At 44.3% G+C, this 15,000-nt stretch overlaps 1 protein-coding gene and 1 non-coding gene across 2 annotated transcripts in view; one reads left to right on the top strand and one right to left on the bottom strand.

Moving 5' to 3' along the window:
• Positions 1-15,000, bottom strand: part of LOC134443996 (nuclear factor 1 B-type-like) — a 333,951-nt gene that overhangs the window by 282,183 nt on the left and 36,768 nt on the right. The gene's annotated exons all lie outside the window — the stretch shown is intronic.
• trnah-gug (transfer RNA histidin (anticodon GUG)) lies at positions 14,286-14,357 on the top strand. Its single transcript has one exon. It is a non-coding gene; the product is annotated as a tRNA-His (tRNA).

Genomic DNA, 15,000 nt, shown 5'->3' with positions numbered 1-15,000 from the left:
TTCACACATTTCCCTTTTTTTCCTACATGTGATGTAAATGAAATTTAAATATAATATTATCTACATTATTTATTGGAAAATACTTTAAAAAAAAAAAAATGAATGGTCGCCACCCAAAATTAATGTGTCCAATTTGATTTCTCTTGTATCCTCCTCAGGCACCTGCCTCTGCCTAAAGACAAATAAGAAGCGCGGGCACACACACACACACACACACACACACACACACACACACACACACACACGGCCTACTGCTGTCGTGATATTGACCACAGAATTGTTTCCCACGTATTTCCAGCATTTCCTTGATCACATACTGTACGACAGTAGCCTATTTAGGCCGATCAATTTCAGCATTTTCATTTATCATTATTGCAACAATCATTGTCATAATTCATGCAGTATGTTTCGCAGTAGGCCTACTGTACCGTATGTATTTATTATGTATTTAGTATTTTTTGCTGTAGGTCTACTGTATGTAGCCCATTCAAGAATACTCACATAAGAGCCAACACACACACACACACACACACACACACACACACAGGCACGCACACATGCACACATGCATACAGGCACTCACACACATGCATGCGCACACACACACACACACACACACACACAGGCACGCACACATGCACACAGGCACACACACACACAGGCACGCACACATGCACACAGGCACACACACACACACACACATTGTCGCCCCTTTTCAACACAAACAGCACATGCATCCAACAACTCCACAGGACGTCTCGTCATGGTTACAGTAGAATGTTCTCTGTGACGTCTCGTCATGGTGACAGTAGAATGTTCTCTGTGTATTTATTTTCCCAAGGACAACAAACCCCACCTCACTAGATTCATCACTGACAAACTACTACAATAATAACATGTATTATATTTCAAACTACTACAATAACAACATGTATTACATATCAAACTACTACAATCATGGGCGTAATTTTAGGGGGGGAAGGTGGGGACATGACCATACCACTTTTGAGATAAACCTAGCTTTTCCACCACTTATTCCACAAATATAATGCAAAAACAGCAATCCGGACAATTTGCCATTGAAATGTCCCCACCACTTTTCGAGCCAAACCTACACCTGTGACTACAATGACAACATGTATTACATTTCACTTCATTTTATCTCTCCTTTATTTTAGAGTATAGTCACATTGAGGCTATTGACTATTTTCCAATTCTTCCCTATAGATGTATTTTTACAGTGCAATCGGTAACACTTTCTATGAAGCCCATATCTATAGCGCATTATAAGCAAATTTATAACAACTTATAATGTGCATTAGAATTAGTCACAATGCATTATGGCTACTGTCATAATGCTTCATGATGTATCATAATAGCTAATAATGCCTCATGATGAATATAAATAAATAAATAAATAACTCCCTTGTATTTATAAAGCATAATAAGCTAGATGTATAGTTATAACAGTTGTTATAATACATCATGAAGCATTATGAGTGTAGCCATAATGCATTGTGACCAATTATGATGCACGTTATAAGCCATTGTAAATATGCTCATAATGCACTATAGAATGGGCTTTAAGTAAAGTGTTACCGCGTAATCTTACACCTACCGTAGGCTACTACAGGTTGAGAAACACTGGGCTACTACACATTCCCACATTCACACAGCAGCTCTGGAGGCTGCTGTACGCACGGCGCATATTTAGGCTACCAGACTCCACAAATCCACACACAGCCTTCCACTACTCGGGATGGAATTTCAGATGGAATGCAGCGTTCGGAATGGAATATTAACATGGCTATAGATGTTGTGATGTAGAATTCTTAATTCAATAATGGAATGTGAAATGGAATATAAACATGATTATTGGATGCTGTGATGTGGAATTCTAAATTGCATAATGGAATGTGAAATGGAATGTTAACATGACTATGGATGTTGTGATGTGGAATTCTTAATTCCATAATGGAATGTAAAATGGAATATTACCATGGCTATTGATACTGTGATGTGGAATTCTTAATTCCATAATGGAATGTAACATGGCACTGCCCCTGGGAGGATGTTTTAAAATGCAGGTGAACAGGAGAGGATGTAAATGTAACAGTATGTGTGTATTTCAAATGAATACATGAAGTGGAGACTCTTCATAGAATTCAACATCATAGAATAGAATAGAATAGAATAGAATAGAATAGAATAGAACACAACAGAATAGAATAGAACAGAACACAACAGAATATAATAGAACACAATATAATATAATAGAATAGAATAGAATAGAATAGAATAGAATAGAATAGAATAGAAAAGAATTGAATAGAACACAGCAGAATAGAAAAAAACACAATAGAATAGAGTAGAATAGAATAGAATAGAACACAATAGAATAGAATAGAATAGATTATAAGGACTTTGTCACTCTTTACATGCACAATTTCGACAATAGGCTACATATTGACAATGAAATTAAAATGGAAATGTGAAAGGGCTGTGTGAAAGGAAATGGTATTTTAGATGAATGAGTGACGCGGGTATTTGAAGTGGAGGGGTAATTGAAATAGACTAGACGTGTATTTTAAATGGAATAGTAAAAGTTATCAAATGGATGTGTATTTTAAATTAAAGTGTAGACCACATGAAGTGGGTGTTTATTTGGATGTATGAAAGGGAGGGTATTTGGGGGTATTGTGTGTGTGCGTGTGTGCGTGTGTGTGTGTGTGTGTGTGTGTGTGTGTGTGTGTGTAGGATGGGTGGGGGTGTGTTATGGCTGTAAGACATTGCCACACATCCCCATCTGTTTTTAATATTTCCACTCCTTTTTACATGGTCTTATTCTCAGTGCAATATAATGTAACTGTGTCGATAGCTATAAAATCTTAAAATCTGAAACGTATTCCCCCTGCGTTATCTTTTGTTTTTTTGTTTGTTTGTTTGTTTTTTACAAATCGTACCCTGGATGTGGGCCTATGTTTAAAATGGACGTGCGTAAAAGCTATTGTGTATTTGTACTGCACATGTGACTCGTTGATTTGAAATGTCTGAGAGCTGAATACAGTATAAAGGCTATTTAAAATGGTCATGTGTTAAAAATGTGTGTGTGTGTGTGTGTGTGTGTGTGTGTGTGTGTGTGTGTGTGTGTGTGTGTGCGTGTGTGCGTGTGTGAATATACAATGAATATGAAATAGACGTGTGTTTAAAATGGTGTGTGTGTGTGTGTGTGTGTGTGTGTGTGTGTGTGTGTGTGTGTGTGTGTGTGTGTATACATAGCGTATTTGAAATGGTTGTGTGTTTAAAATGGTGTGTGTGTGTGTGTGTGTGTGTGTGAATACATAGCGTATTTGAAATGGTCGTGTGTTTAAAATGGTGGTAGTCTAAACTCTATGCCAATGCCCGTGTGTTTAAAATGGTGGTGTGTCGTGTGTGTGTGTGTGTGTGTGTGTGTGTGTGTGTGTGTGTGTGTGTGTGTGTGTGTGTGTGTGTGTGTGTGTAAACAGTGTGCCAAGCGGGGGATTTGCTATAGCGGATTAGGAACCCATGCAGGCACACACACACACACACACACACACACACACACACACACACACACACACACACACACACACACACACACACACACACACACACACACACAGCCCATGCAGGTGCAAGCGGTGCACAGAGAGAGAGGCACACACAGAGGATGGTGGCGCACAGCACACACACACAAAGAAACACACACACACACACGCACATACATGCAAAAACACACACAAGGCGTGCAGTGTTTGTGAGCAGTTTAACCCCGTTTTAACCCTTCTTTTCCGGACCACTGGCCATATAGGACTTACTAAACCCACCGGGCATCACACACACACACACACACACACACACACACACACACACACACACACACACACACACACACACACACACACACATACAAACACACACACACACACACACACACACACAGGCCATAGGACTATTCAGCCCAACGGGCATCACAGACTAGTACCCATAGGTGTCCCACACGATAGGCATGTGGGCATATAGCAGTTTGCAACACCCAGGCCAGGGGTGGCACCAGACCCAATGCCCACATAGCAGTTGCTAACATAGAAGCTTTCAACACGCACTCTCTTGGCACAAAGTAAACCAGACCGTGCCGAAACACTGACCGGGCACCACGCGCCAACAGACAAAGCCATTGCACACACACACACGCGGGGAGGTACAGACCGTTGCCCAAAAGCAGCGCCCAACACACACACACACACACCCCCGGGTGGCATACACCCCAGCCACATATAGCAGGAAGGAACCTACAGTATGTCTTGAGGGCCATTTGCGGACGTTTAATCCGGCCCCATATGTAATTTTAATGTTATGGAGCTTCACATGAAATATGACATATTTTGTAAAGGACTCTTAGAAAGTACATTTGCAATACAGTTAAATTATATTCAGTGGATCTAGAGAAGATGGCTGCCTTCAATATAGGCCTAAAGTGCAGGGGGGATATCCAGGTAGTCATGGGTGAGCGGTTAGGGCGTCAGACTTGCATCCCAGAGGTTGCCGGTTCGACTCCCGACCCGCCAGGTTGGTGGGGGGAGTAATCAGCCAGTGCTCTCCCCCATCCTCCTCCATGACTGAGGTACCCTGAGCATGGTACCGTCCCACCGCACTGCTCCCCATGGGGCGCCACTGAGGGCTGCCCCCTTGCACGGGTGAGGCATAAATGCAATTTCGTTGTGTGCAGTGTGCAATGTTCACTTGTGTGCTGTGTCACATTGACAATGGGAGTTGGAGTTTCCCAATGGGCTTTCAGGTGTGTGTTCATAGTACAGCCTAGTACTTGCAGATACAAAGTTCACACACAGGAAATAAACAGAACAATAGTGTAGATGCCAAGTTACTTTTGTAGAGGATTTATCTGATCGCTAAAAGTCATCAATTTTGTAACTCTCCTCCTGTTTAAAAAGAAGACAATCCGCACACTTCAGGTCTATTTTTGCGCAAAGAAGCTTTACTTGACTTTGCCTGATGAAGGTCTAAGGACCGAAAGCTTGCAAGTCAAGTAAAGCTTCTTTGCGCAAAAATAGACCTGAAGTGTGCGGATTGTCTTCTTTTTATACAGAAATTTCTACTGAATCCTGCACCTTCTAAACAGATGAGCAGTGGCCTATCACAACTTAAGTAACTCTCCTCCTGAAAACAGCAACCTCACACCAAATCAGCAAAACAGTGTACATACGAGTGCTCAAGACCAGGGCCGGCCCAAACCTTTATGGGGCCCTAAGCAAAATTTCATCCGGGGGCCCCCGCCTGCCACCACCTACTCAGCATCAGATGCTTCATAAGCTTCATTTACTTGCTCAAGTCAGGGTTAGGAACTAAGGACATTTGTAGGCCGTCTGTATATCATGTACCCATCATGCACTACACTTCTTGGACAAAACAGAACAACAACAAGCCATTTCTCACAACATTGGCTCCTTTTTCCATTGTGGCATTAAGTGGTGCATGAGAAAGAAATGTATGACTAGGGAAAATGGTGTAGAGCAGCGGTTCCCAACCTTTTTCAACTTGGGGCCCACTCGAAATTGTCAAAAATGTTCGGGGCCCACCTCTGACCAAATTACGAATAAAACTCAAATAAATCAACAGCAACACACACCAAAATGTGATTATATTTTTTAGAAAATTATTTCAAGGCCCACTTGGCATACCTTCAGGGCCCACCAGTGGGCCCCAGCCCTGGGAACCACTGGTTTAGAGTTTGTTTCTTTCTGGAACTCTGCTACTCACAGGGGCCCCCTGGTGATGTGGGGGCCCTAAGCCATCGCATAGTTTGCTTATGCCGTGGGCCGGCCCCGCTCAAGACACAGGGTGGCACAGGTCAAGGTCCATTCAGCAGTGCCCAACACGCCTGGCACTATATAGCCTACTGTACCTGTGACTAGCAGCACACAATACATTTTGAATGTTGCATTAGGAATAATGTGGTACTGACATTGACAGTAAATAGGAGCAACACACAGATAGACAAGATTTCCCAGTCCCAGCCCAGGCACGCACAGCCAAGTAGTAGTCATGACGACGGCCCTCTTGCTCAGCGTGCGCCTGACTGAAAAGAATCCCAACTGTCAATCAAACCATCTTCTGATGCTCATTGGTCAATTTATCTCTCTAAAATAAAACTTCACCACAAAAAAAAAACACCCTGGTAAGTTGGAGAGCAAGGGGACCTACTAGTTGAGCGAAAAATGATCCCCCTGGAGTGGCATTTAAGGGAGATACAGGATTTTATGTCTCTCATAGGAATGAATGGGATTTGGCCATTTTTTGGTCTTTTTGGGTCCAACCTTGGCTCCAACTTGGCTTCAACAATGAAATAGAATTTTGGCCTCCATTCTATTTACTCTCAATGTGGTACTGACATTGTATACTGTAGGCCAGGTGTCACCAACGTGGTGCCCGAGGGCGCCAGGTAGCCCTCCAGGAGCTTCTGAGGTGCCCACCTAAACATTGACGACTACTAGATTTTAGTCACAGTTAATGTTTTTCTTGATTTAAATATGTAATTATTTCTTTATAGCCTATAACAAATATTTCCTTATAGCTTATAAGCAAGTTATCATTCCACCTAGTGATTTGGGAATGATGTCAAAACATCAGTTGCGGATTTTGAACAAAAATAGCCCTCGGGTAGCTCTCAGTAGCCCTCGGGTAGCCCTTGGTAGCCCTCTGACCCAGAAAGGTCTTAAACTATATGTCTTAGTGGTTCCCGTGCGTGTGTGTGCGTCTCCTCCTCATCCTCCTCCAGCAGGAGAAAGGTGAGCCAAGACATCTGCCCTCTCCTGCACCTCCTCCTGTGTCTCCTCAGAGGAGGAGAGGTACACGGGGACACTATACTCCTCCTCCTCATCTTCCTCCTCCTCCTCTTCCTCTTCCTCTCTCTACTCCTCCTCCAGCAGAAGAAACGTGAGCCAAGAAATATACAACCTCCTGCACCTCCTCCTGCTGCGCCTCCTTAGTGTTACATGGGGACTATACTGCGTCTCCTTAGAGTTACATGGGGACTATACTGCGCCTCCTTCTGCGCCTCCTTAGAGTTACATGGGGACTATACTGCGTCTAGAGTTACATGGGGACTATACTGCGTCTCCTTAGTGCAGTGTTACTCAAACTTTTTCAGGCCGAGGACCACTTTGTCACCAAAAAAATGTTCAGGGACCACCTATCACGTGAATTGACAGTTGACGGATGCTAATTTGACAGTGCTAAGCTCAATGCAGATCATTTACTTTTTATTCACATTGCAAGCCTGTCTTATTGTGGTGAAAAAAGGCTTCTGCTATGTTAAGATTTGTTATGATGTTACAAATATAGCATATAGCCCTTCTTGGAAAAGTAGAAATCCCCTCGCGGACCACCTGAGCTCTGTCGTGGACCACCTGTGGTCCCTGGACCACACTTTGAGAATCACTGCCTTAGAGTTACATGGGGACTACTGCGCCTCCTTAGTGTTACATGGGGACTATACTGCGTCTCCTTCTGCGCCTCCTTAGAGTTACATGGGGACTATACTGCGCCTCCTTCTGCGCCTCCTTAGAGTTACATGGGGACTATACTGCGTCTCCTTCTGCTCCTCCTTAGTGTTACATGGGGACTATACTGCGCCTCCTTAGTGTTACATGGGGACTATACTGCGTCTCCTTAGAGTTACATGGGGACTATACTGCGTCTCCTTCTGCGCCTCCTTAGTGTTACATGGGGACTATACTGCGTCTCCTTCTGCGCCTCCTTAGAGTTACATGGGGACTATACTGCGCCTCCTTAGAGTTACATGGGGACTATACTGCGCCTCCTGCTGCTCCTCAAAGGAGGTGTGCTACAGTACATGGGGACCCTCTTCACATCTGCACTCTCCTCTCCTGCGTACTCCCTCTACTCCTCCACTCCTCCTCCTCCTCCTCCTCCTCCTCCTCCTCCACTCCTCCTCCTCCTCCTCCTCCTCATATTGCTCCTAATCTCCAGCAGCAGAGGGCAGTCATGGGTAAGTGGGTGTTAGACTTGAAGCCCCAAAGGTTGCCAGTTCGACACCCGACTTGCCAGGTTGGTGTGGGGGGAGTAAAGTGAAGTGAAAGCGTGAAAGCCCATTGGGAAACTCCAACTCCCATTGTCATTGTGACACAGCACTCAACAGCACACAAGTGAACACTGCACACAACGAAATTGCATTTATGCCTCACCCGTGCAAGGGGGCAGCCCTCAGTGGCGCCCCATGGGGAGCAGTGCGGTGGGACGGTACCATGCTCAGGGTACCTCAGTCATGGAGGAGGATGGGGGAGAGCACTGGTTGATTACTCCCCCCACCAACCTGGCGGGTCGGGAGTCGAACCGGCAACCTCTGGGATGCAAGTCTGACGCCCTAACCGCTTACCCATGACTGCCCCAAATTAACATGAGTAATGAGTAATTAACCAGTGCTCTCCCCCATCCTTCTCTACGACTGAGGTACCCTGAGCATGGTACATTCCCGCCGCACTGCTCCCTTTTGGGTCCTCCTCCTCCTCCTGTGTGAGCCAGACATCTGCACTGAACATGGAGGTAGTATAAGAACTGGAGAGAGTGAACAAGTCCCGCCCCCGTCCAGTCATTCCAATGGGAAATGCTAAGCTAGTGAATTCAGCCAAAATCGAACGTTTTTTCAGCTTCCAAATTGGAGCTATTTCCGCCAACACTTTACTCAGCCAATTACGTGCCACGTTAATGACTGACTTACAAAGGCGGGCATTGGATGCATGGAGGTGCCCAACCACAGGCCTGTAAAGACCTGTGCGCCCAACACTAAACTCGTGTACCCACCAATCATCATGAACGAAGTAAATGTCGGAAGTGCGAAAATGGCAACTTGCTAATCGGCGAAGCTAACCAGCCAAATCCTGCCCCCCTGGCCCTGAACTGTGCCTCCTCCTGCTCCTCCTCCTGCTCCTCAAAAGGTAATGGTGACGCTCCTCACATCTGCACTCTCCTCTCCTCACCCTCCTCTCCTCATCATCATCCTCAGGCGCGGTTCTGGCATAGAGGCGTTGCTAGGCAACCGCCTTAGGCCCCGCCTTAGCCCCCCAAATTTAGGGGCCCCCTCTGACTGGGAGCGGAAAATTTCACATAGTAATTGGGGCCTCTTTGGACAGTAATTCACAAATAAATGGTAATTTTCATAAATAATGAATTTTGTATGTTTAAATTGGAAATAAGAGCAACACAATACATTACAAACAAATACAGATCCCATGCACACCCCTCTCTTTCGTGTTAAAATGGAATATTCCATCCATGCATGCCATGTGCGCGAGACGAGTTCCAAAACATTCGCTACGTTCCCACACAACATGCCTGCGCATATCTGCACCGCTCAAATGCGCACAATGCGTAATTACGGCGCATTCGGAACGCACTGTGAGTGCGCATTGCTGCCCATATATGCGCAGCGGGTCCCTCCGCGAACGCGCTGAAGAGGGAAGCGACTCAAGCGAGGTGACTGACATTTCTAGGTGGTGAACAGACATGCGAGTTTTGTGCTTTCCTGAATATGGATAACACTGTGCGTAAATGTTTTAAAACTCCAACATCGGTAACTTTGGATAACCCACGACATGACATGTTAGAAGCCTGGACTATCTCCGTGGATCGGACAGCGACAAGGAAACGGTGCCCTACACTGTAGCACTAGCAGGTCAACTACTGTGGCTATCCCCACTGATGGATCTGTGAATGGCCGCGGCACTGATAACCCCAAGTTTTGAGAGAATACCTCGTGAGATATTTTGTTTCAAAAAGGCGTTACTTTTCCTCTAGATGTGAACTGGAATTGGCTCGAGTAAGTTATTCCATTGAAAAGGACACAGCCTTTAAGCGCTTGCAGACGGTGCATCGGTTACTGTATCATCAGACAACCTTCTCAATCTCTCTGAAATGATTTCAGAAACATGCTGTCGAAATTTTGAAAGGCTTAAACAAGCATGCAGCTTTCAAGGAACATTCTGTAACTTGATGCGATGTGGCGAGATTTAGAACATCGCAGAATTAGCTGACATGTCAGCAGTATATGCTGGAGTTTTTAATAGTGAACTGCGTTACGTGGCGATATTGCTGGCTAGTTCTGGATGCTAACAGGAGGTGATGTGGAAGTTCAGCCTGGAGAAACGCCGACGTGATTGACAAAAGACAGCACACTCTACTCATAGTAAGTCACATTGATTGTGTGTGTGTGCGCGCGCGGGCTTGTGTGTGTGATGGCAATTGGCTATGCCTCAGTTGGTTGATTTGGAATTCACCCGCCGTGGTGTTTTGTTTTGTAGCCAATTCAGTTTGAGATGCTTGCTGCTCGCCGTCCAATACCTCATGTGCACACGCAGTTGGTGGTGTGGCGGTGGTGGCATTTGGGCAAAATGATACACTGCAATCTTACTGTCTATTTGTGTCGTGTGGATTCCCTGATTGACGCTCCCAACGCAGGACGCTCCCCTGTCGGCTCGCTCCCACTAGCCAGACTATCGGCCCTTATCTTTTTGATGTTATTTTTTTGTTCCTAACCCTAAACCTAACCCTAACCTTAACCCTAAACCTAACCCTAAACCTAAACCTAACCCTAAATTGCTTGTATGTGGCAGTGTATGATAATACGTGAAATATAATCGGGTGGGACTACACGTCCGGGAGTGATAGAAAAACCTGGGACTACACGTCCGGGAGCGATCTCAGTTGGGAGTGTCCATCTACCACCGTGTGTTTGCCACTGCAATGGTCTGGGGAGAGAGAGAGAGAGAGAGAGAGAGAGAGAGAGAGAGAGAGAGAAGCCTTTGATGCCCATGTGTAATTGATTGATGTGCATGTGAAGATTGCAATGTTGAATATGTCAACATTGAATGCTGTCTAAATGTCTAAAGCAAAACTTGGCCCAAGCACATTATGTTCAGGAGGTCTTCTGACTGTTGTAGAGAGCTTAGTTTTTGAAATGTGTATCTGTGATGTCTATCTTTCAGAAGATGCTGTGAGCTAAGCATCTCTAAGCAAGCCTATTAGGCTATTATTATTATTTTTCAAGGGGGGGGGGGGGTACACACTTGGGGTGGGAGGGGGGGGGTGGGTACACACTTGGGTGGGCCGGTGGGCCGATGGGCCGATGGGCCCCCTAGCTAACTTCGCCTTAGGCCCCCAAATTGCTAAGTCCGCCACTGATCATCCTTATACTGCTCCTCCTCTCCTCCTCCTCCTCCTCCTCCTCCTCCTCCTCCACACACACACACACACACACTCACATTCACCTCCTTCTATTACAACTCTGGAAAGTAAATACAAGGCCAGCAAGAAGTCTGCTCTCTTTGTGTGTGTGTGTGTGTGTGTGTGTGTGTGTGTGTGTGTGTGTGTGTGTGTGTGTGTGTGTGTGTGTGTGTGTGTGTGTGTGTGTGTGTGTGTGTGTGTAAGGTCCGGGGGGCTTTTGGGAAGCCTCTCACGTCCCTGAATGCCACCAATTAAACACACAATTACCACTCTGGTATTCTTAACACACACTAGGGTGTGTGTGTGTGTGTGTGTGTGTGTGTGTGTGTGTGTGTGTGTGTGTGTGTGTGTGTGTGTGTGTTACTTATTCTTGTCTCACACTAAGTATTGTGTGTGTGTGTGTAGGGGTGGGGGGTTGTTGTGCTTTTCTCACACCACAGTGTGTGTGTGTGTGTGTGTGTGTGTGTGTGTGTGTGTGTGTGTGTGTGTGTGTGTGTGTGTGTGTGTGTGTGTGTTATTCTTGGGTGCCTTGCTTATGTGTCACCGTAATGCAGCAAGACCCCAAAAATGAGATTGGTACTAGTGAGGCTGCATGACCACTCCATTGCATACATAGGCCAGTGTTGCCAGATTGGGCTGTTTCCCGCCCAATTGGGCTGCTTAGGATGGCCGTGTGCAGGTAAAAATGGCATTTAGCAGAAAAACCCGCCCAATTTTTGCCATAGAAATCAATAGAATTGGGCAGGATTTTTTGCTTCTAGGCGGGTTTTGAGCATTTTTTGGGCTGGAAATCATCAGCCTCATCTGGCAACCCTGACAGAGGCAAGATTCACACTACTCACACAATCTCACTGTTTTACATTTGAATTATTATGAAATTGTGATTTAGATCATTATCAAATTATTCAATCCTATACTCTCCATTGCATACACTATTCACACAATCTCACTATTTTACACTTGGATTATTATGAAATTGACATTTAAATCGTTATCAAATTATTCAATCCTATACTCTCCATTGCATACACTATTCACACAATCTCACTATTTTACACTTGGATTATTATGAAATTGACATTTAAATCGTTATCAAATTATTCAATCCTATACTCTCCATTGCATTGCATTGCATTCAGGCCTACCACCATTTACATGCGCCTACTCCAATACACAGTTAACATTTTAAATTCCATTCTAAATGTCTCTGTGAAATTGAAACTGTCGTGAAAGACCTGGGGAAACTCCAACTCCCATTGTCATTGTGATACCCAAGTGCACACTGAACACAATGCAATTGCATTTATGCCTCACCCGTACAAGGGGGCAGCCCCCAATGGCACCCCAAGGGAGCAGTGCGACAGGACGGTACCATGCTCAGGGTAGACTACCTCAGCCATGGAAGAGGAGGATGGGGGAGAGTGTCACTGGTGGTCTAAAATAATGTGATAAATTATTTAACAAGATTCATTTACAGTAAATTTGCATCATGCATTAGGCTACATCTGTGATAAATAATAAATCTAGTTCAAAGGATTAAGTGGAGGCCTGTCTTGGTAGACGGTTTGTAGGCCTGAACTCAGAGGTGGAAGGTAACTAAGTATTTTTACTTCGTTACTGTACTTGAGTAGTTTTTTTGTGGAATTTTTACTTTCTTGAGTAAAAATAAAAATGCAGACTTTTACTTTTTGGCTACTCAATGACATCTTATGACAATTACTTGTACTTCCTACTCTACTCCTTAAATTGGATTGCATGGCATGTAGCCAGTATTTAATAAATGCTTTTTAACTTTAGTAAGGAGTGCCTCAAATAGTGTTTTTTATACTTTAAAAAACATTAACAGGACTTCATAGTCATGTTCTAATAGAATCAAAAACCGTTGCAGACACTTTTTCCTATTGGATCAAGTAGGCCTAAGCAGACATGGAGAAAGACAGCCATTGCGCGAGTAGGCCTAGGCTACTTATACTTTTGTACTCAAAAAGTACATTTAAGGACTTTTACTTAGTACATTTTTGGTGTACAACTTTTACTTTCACTTAAGTATTTTTTCCGCAGGGTACTTCTACTTTTACTTAAGTACACAACTTCAGTACATCCACCTCTGCCTAAACTAGAAAAATAGCTTCAGGCTTGGATTTAAATTTACCTCCAGAGCGTCAAGGGTTAACCAATGCCGATAGGCTACAGAAAAAGTAGCCTACCCAGGCCGTCGGCACTTTTTCATCTTCCAGTAAGAGCCCATATTGTTCATACTGGCAGACTATTTCGAATGAATGAGCCGCTCAATCAGTGGTGTAGTCTACTTTTTTATGGTGGGTATACTGTATATTTGAGCATTTTTTGTAGTGGGTATACTGTATTTGTGCTATTCTAAATAATGGATCAATCCATTTTAAGTGGGTAGCCTATAGCCTACTGAAATCCCTGAAATGTAGAAGTGGTAGGCTATACTCCGTAGCCTATACCTGCGTTCTAGGTAGACTACACCACTGTGCTCAATCTCATAACTTTACACACCAATGAGAGTGTAGGCCTATTATGTGTATCTCGATGTAGCAAACATTTAACATGCAGGTCGATTAAATCAGGCCTATTGTGTCATCTCAAATAATAAAACAAATGCGTTTTGTTCCGTATCGTAGGCCTATTTCATGCACGTAGGCGTATAGGCTGGCTACTTGTTATTTTTCAGCATTTCAACAGCGACGTTCCCAGCAGCAACTTGCTGAAAAACAAGTACAGGGGAGTTGAATGAAATAGCCTACAAGTACAACGTGCAACAAAACGTAGTGCCTATTTGTATCAAGGATCGTAGTCTACAGAATCTTATTTGAGATGTCAAAATATTTCAATCGACCCATGTTTAAAATGTTTGCACCATCGCAAAACAAGACACAACGCAAAGAGCTTGAGCGAGAACAGCAATGGCTGGCTGAGATCGCCCCGCCCAACTAGAAATCCCCAAATGTCTCCCTCCGACGTCATCTGCTCAGTAGCGCGCCGTGATCGTATAGTGGTTAGTACTCTGCGTTGTGGCCGCAGCAACCCCGGTTCGAATCCGGGTCACGGCAGGTTGAAACAGACCTGGCACGGCAATGAGCAGAACTTTTGGTGAAATGAAATAGATCATTTAAGAAATGTAAGAAAATGACTGCTTTTACATTCATGTATTTCGGCCATACTCAGAGAACAATGGAACTGGAAACAGTGAACTTTCTCTGTCGGGTTGAAACATATAGCCTATGGCACGTCAAAGGGCAGACTTTTTCACGAGATTAAAAAAAGAGCTTCATGTTTTATAAAATGCAACAAAAGTACAGGATTTACACCCAAATATCCTGCTATAGACTACTGCGAGAACATTGCCTGAAAAACAGTGAACCTTCCCTGACACTATGATCTTACTGTGCTTGGTTTGCGCACACACGTGTGTCAAGCCTCTTCAAACGCAATGGTGTTGCCTATCTTACAACACTGATCTGTTCACGTAACCAAGCACACTTATAAATCTGCATTAAAAATGTCAGCTGTAGTAGGTTACTTAAACTTCTGTCTGACGTGACGCAGCCCAGCTCAGATGAGGAAATGTGAAATAGAGATCATGTCCAGCTTGCGGTGATCACTTCCATCCACATGACGGCGCTTATGCGCCAAACTTTGACTTTTGCAGTCACTCAACGGACCCAGAACAACAGGCTATGCCTACCGCATAAT

Source organism: Engraulis encrasicolus, unplaced genomic scaffold, assembly GCF_034702125.1.
Source record: "Engraulis encrasicolus isolate BLACKSEA-1 unplaced genomic scaffold, IST_EnEncr_1.0 scaffold_41_np1212, whole genome shotgun sequence".
Lineage (NCBI taxonomy): Eukaryota > Metazoa > Chordata > Actinopteri > Clupeiformes > Engraulidae > Engraulis > Engraulis encrasicolus.
This window is presented reverse-complemented; position numbering and strand designations above follow the sequence as displayed.